This window comes from Lemur catta, chromosome 1 (assembly GCF_020740605.2).
Source record: "Lemur catta isolate mLemCat1 chromosome 1, mLemCat1.pri, whole genome shotgun sequence".
NCBI lineage: Eukaryota > Metazoa > Chordata > Mammalia > Primates > Lemuridae > Lemur > Lemur catta.
This window is the reverse complement of record NC_059128.1, coordinates 117370009-117375533: the sequence shown is the minus strand read 5'-3', so window position 1 is coordinate 117375533 and position 5525 is coordinate 117370009.

Sequence of the window (5525 nt, the reverse complement as noted above, 5' to 3'; positions counted from 1 at the left end):
CTGAACATAGCTGCCTTGAGATCCTGGCCGAGACCCAGATGGCCCAGAGTGACCTGCAAGACTGCCCCCTCGCGAACAGCGACCTGACCTGGTTCACGGATGGGAGCAGCTTCATCTGGGACAGACACAGGTATGCAGGGGCGGCCATAGTAGATGAGCAAGGCAGGCTTATCTAGGCCACGCGCCTTCCACAGGGGACCTCGGCTCAGAAGGCTGAACTGGTTGCATTGACAGAAGCCCTTCGCTGGGCCCAGGGGAAGAGGCTGACGGTGTATACTGACAGCCGCTATGCCTTCGGGACAGTGCATATACACGGAGCCCTCTATAGGGAAAGGGGCTTCGTTACAGCTGAAGGCAAAGAGATTAAGCACAAGCCAGAGATACTCCAACTACTAGAAGCCATCCTGTTACCCAAGGCAGTGGCTGTAGTCCATACCCCGGGGCACCAGAGGGGGACTCCCTTGAGGCCAGGGGCAACCGGAACGTGGACGCTGAGGCAAGAAGGGCTGTAAAGAGACCAGCACTAACTGATGTTCTGCATCTGAGCTTGCCGCCCCCTGGGATGGGGAAGATGCCCCCCCAACTGGACTATTCCAGCATGGACATAAAGTGGGCCACAGAAAAACTACAGGCGACGCCGAACAAGGACGGCTGGTTCCAAGACGGAGAACATCACCTGATAGTCCCTGAGACCTTAAGGAATCACCTACTAGGGCACTTGCACCAGACAACGCATCTTGACAAAAAAAAAGATGTTACAGCTGCTGGCCACGGCACAACTCAGATTCAAATCACAAAGAAAGACGGCAGAAGACATTGTCAAAAACTGCCGTGTCTGCCAGGTTATGCAGCCGGGGAAGATCAGAGGGACCCATGCAGGTACCAAGGAAAGGGGGAGGCAACCAAGATTATTTTGGAAAATAAATTTTACAGAGATAAGACCAGGAAAATATGGGTAAAAATATTTACTGGTCATGATAGACACCTTCTCAGGGTGGGTAAAGGCTTTTCCTACTAAAAAAAACCTGCTTTAATAATGGCAAAAAAAATATTAAAGACAATAGTTCCCAGGTATGGGCTGCCAGAGAACATAGGGTCTGACAATGGACCAGCCTTCACAAGTCAAGTTAGTCAGGGACTAGCCTGGGTGCTGGGGACAGATTAAAAATTACATTGTGTATATAATCCCCAGAGCTCGGGGCAGGTAAAAAAAAAATAAACAAAACTATAAAAGAGACTTTAACTAAATTGGTCCTAGAGACTGGCGGGGACTGGGTGACCCTCCTTCCCTTCGCCCTATTTCGAGCCCGAAACACCCCCTATCATTTAGGCCTAACCCCCTTTAAAATTATGTACGGTGCTCCTCCACCAGTAGTGCCAAAAATAACTTCTGGAGTTACGCCTGAAGCCCCAAGAGAGGTGTCACAGGCTGTACAAAGCCATAATAACAAAACCCTGGAGCCCCAATAAAAGGGACCTTTTCAGATTATTCTTGTTACCCCCACTGCCCTAAAGGTTGACAGAGTGACAACCTGGATACACCACCCACACGTGGGACCGGCCAACGAGGACGGGCAGGAGCAGCAGCAAGTTCAGTGGAGAGCCTCGGCGGATCCAGAAAACCCACTGAGGACCAGACTGTCTCGCGTGACAACCAGACAGCAGCAGGACCAATGAAAAAGACACACGGACTAAAATTGTTTGTGGTGACTGTTATATTCATAACCCTTATAAAAAAAACAATGACTAATTCTAACCCCCACATGCCTTATAACCTTACCTGAAAAATCACTGACCTCACTGTCTGAGGTGGTGCTGCAGAACCGGAGGGGACTAGACCTAGTATTCCTCCAACAAGGGGGGCTATGTGCAGCCCTGGGAGAAGAGTGCTGCTTCTACGCAGACCATACTGGGGTGGTTAGGGAATCTATGGCTAAAGTCAGGGAACAACTGGCAAAGCAAAAATGGGAGAGTGAACAAAGAAAAGGATAGTTTAAGTCATGGTTCAATAGCTCCCCTTGGCTGACTACTTTACTCTCCACCTTGTTAGGGCCTTTGCTTGTGCTCTTACTCATTCTCATATTTGGACCATGTGTTTTAAATAAGCTGGTTAACTTTGTCAGAGACCGAGTCAGCGCCGTGCAATTACTGGTCTTACGACAGCAGTAGCAGGGCTTAGAGATAAAAGACATAAAAGGCTCATAAAATAGGAGACCCCATGCACGAGCAAGAATGCTCGTAAAAACAAAAAAAAGGGGGGGGGGGAATGTAGAGTAGGACTAAAACAATATTTTAGTTTGTTTGATGGTGACTTGTTTTTTGCTCTTAGCTAACAGCCAAATTCCGCTTCTGTACACAAAGCTTGCTTGCTTATTGCTTGGTTACGATAAAGAGCTAAAACCATGCTCAAATGCAGTTAAAAAAAAAAAAAAACGCACCACAGGTGGCTTCCTGATAGGGAGGCCGGCTGTGCAGGGCAAATGTCCTTGGGGAGAGAATCTCCTGGGGGGGGAATCTCTTGGGAAAGAGTCTCTTATCAGAAATAACTAGCAACAGACTCCAGCAAAAAATATATATATAAAAGCTTTGTTTTTACCCCAGGGCGGGGTCCTGGTTCGTAAAGAGACCACTGCGTTGGTGCTCTGGGACTTGGACCCTAGCTCGAGCTAGTCAATAAAATAAAACTCCTTTCCCTTTGCAGCCTCAGTGACTGTCTTTCTGTTCCCGGGCCAAGGGGAATCGGCTCTAACAGGAACAACAGGAGGAAATGTCACCTGAAGACTTTTAGGGGCTGTGAAAATCAATAATTCAAAATCTAAGCTGGTAGAACTATAAAATTATTTTGAGCCTCAAAGCATCCTCATTATGATGTCAGAGTCACCTGACAGGCTCCTATGTAACTTCTGTTTCTCTGGTTAGAGATTAGCCTTCTTGCTTACCTACACTGCTTTGTAAAATGTTATAAATGACTAAGGGGAGCCAGGGAAGACCAATCCCCTCTGCACTGCTGATCTTCATTATGAAACCCACTATATTAATGTAATATGGTGCCATAAGGCAAGAAGTGTGGTAGAAGCCTGATTTCTACAGAAGTACAGGCATAGCTGCAAGATGACCAGCCATTGTTTCATAGCTTGACTTCCTGTAGTTGCTTACTCCTTAGGAGTCACGCATCCCTAGCTGTCATGAGACTAGTAACTTCCCTATTCAGATCTACACATACCATCTCTATCATAAAACCTAAGACTGGTCTTTGAGATATTTTCCAGACTCTGCCTTCAAGTGGACCAACTGACGCCAACCAGACCAGCAGCCATACTTAGGAAGTGACTCAGCAGGTCCTGGGACCCTCTACCTAGGAACTGACTCAGCACAAGAAGACACTTTCTGTTTCCCAACCCTCTGAGTTCCTCCCCAGCCAATCAGCAACCAGTTGCCTAGCCTTTTGTCCCCCGGCTACCTTTAAAAACCCTGAATCCCAAATCCTGGGGGAGACAGAAGTGAGAAATTTCTCGTGTCTCTTTGCTCAGCACCCTACATATAATATTAAAGTATCTCTCCACTGCAACCCCTGCCGTCTCAGTGCACTGGCGTCCTTCTATGCAGTGGGCAGTAGAACCCTGTTGAGCAGGAACAATTATAGATTAATTTCCCCCATACCCTTCTGCCAGGGACTTCAAGGCTGTCATATCTTAAGACCCAATATTAAATTGGGAAGGAAATGAAACCTTCTGAAAGAAAATAAAACAAGCAGTGTGGAAAAGAAAACAAACCAACTAAATAAATTGTTGTAACTCATAACTCTTACACCCTTTGTCCCTGCAGCACAGACCCTGGGGGCCAGACGCCTCAGTGCCGCCAAGCCAGAAATCGGCCTCGCAACAGCGGGCACAGTGCCAGGAAGGAGCCGCTGGGTCTCGATCCCCCATGGCTGCCGAGTGTCCTGTGTGGTCACCCCCACGCTCCAGTTACAAGCCAAGGAGGAGCAGGCCTGGGACGGGACGCTGGGCGACCCTGAGGAGGACAGCGACCAGCCCCGGTAGCTTCCTGGCACTGTGCGGGGTCCGGGCTGCTGGGGTCGCAGGAGATCGGGGGTTTCCAGGCCTTCGCGGCTCGCGCTCAACCTGCGGGTCCCAGCTGCAGCTGTCGCGCCAGCGCGGGCTACCGGGGCTGGTTGCTGTCGTCCTCAGGGTCGCCCAGCGTCCCGTCCCGGGCCCGCTCCTCCTTGGCCTGCAGCTGGAGCTGGGGGGGGGGGGGGCGACACAGGACACCGGGCAGCCACGGGGGATCGGGACCGGGCCGCTGCTTCCTGGCACTTTGCAGGGTTCCCGGTAGCCCGCGCTGACGCCACAGCTGGAGCCGGGACCGCGGGTTGAGCGCGAGCCGCGGAGGCCTGGAAACCTTCGATCTCCTGCGACCCCAGCAGCGCGGACCCCGGTGCCAGGGGCCTCGACTTCGGCCAAGCCCGGCGGCGGCGGCGGCACACAGGGGCGGGGAGCGGCTGCTCAGCCCGGGTGGCAGGAGGGCGCCGCGCCCACTGGCCTCTCACGCCACGTGCGCGAGGAGCAGGCGTCGAGCGGCGGTGTCCGCCCCGCCCGGGCCGCTCCTCGCCGCCGACAGAGCGCGCGTGGAGCGGCACCCGCCTGCGCCGAGGGTGGAGAAGGGCCTCCGGGAACCCTCCTCGCGTGCTCTGCGGCTGGCGCCTCGGGCCTGGCGCAGCCGGAGGAGAGCCGGGCCGTCCCGCGCTGCGGCCGCCACCTGCTGGCGACGCCAACGGCCCCAGAGAGCTCCTGGGCCGGGCGCGCGGGTCTTTGTGCGCACGCGCAGCGACGTCGCCCGCTGAGGGGCCGCGCGGGCACCAGCGGTTGACTTTGCCTTTACTGGTCTGACCGGCTCGAAGGCGCGGAGCTTGCTGCTTGCGGTTTCGGCCAGACTGGGTGGCCAGCCTCGGGCTACGCAGGCGGAGAAAACGCGAGGAGGAGCTGAGGTGTCCACGGACCCGGAAGGCTCTACCCGAAAGAGGCTTTCGGCTTGAGCGGCAGGATGGGGGCCACCTCCCCTGCCCCTGCCCCTGCCCCTTCGTGGGCGACCCAGCCTCCCCCGGCTGAGATGTGTGGCTTCGAATTCTTAACCCGAGGATATGACCTCCGGTTGAAAGAGATGGGGGAGTTTCACGGAGCTGCCTGCCGGCACGAACTCGTGAAAGTGAAGAAGATGCTTTACTGCAACAGAACGTTGCCGAATCGGACAGACAAGAAGCACAGGTAATAGCAACCGAGAGCCCGGGGCTGGGGCCGGGCTGGGGGGCGTGGGGGAGAAGCCCCCCTTCCTGGGCCGTGCGGGAGCCCGAGCCCTCCTGTCGCCCAAGGTGCTCGGCTTTCTCCCCTCCGCGGGCTCCTGAGCGCCTGGGATGAGGAAACCCTGGAGGGGTCCCGCTCCCAGGCGCCCTTTTGAAATTTTATAAGTCTTCAATACTAATATTAGTCACTGGGAATATCTGATTTACATACGTTCTACAAATCTAA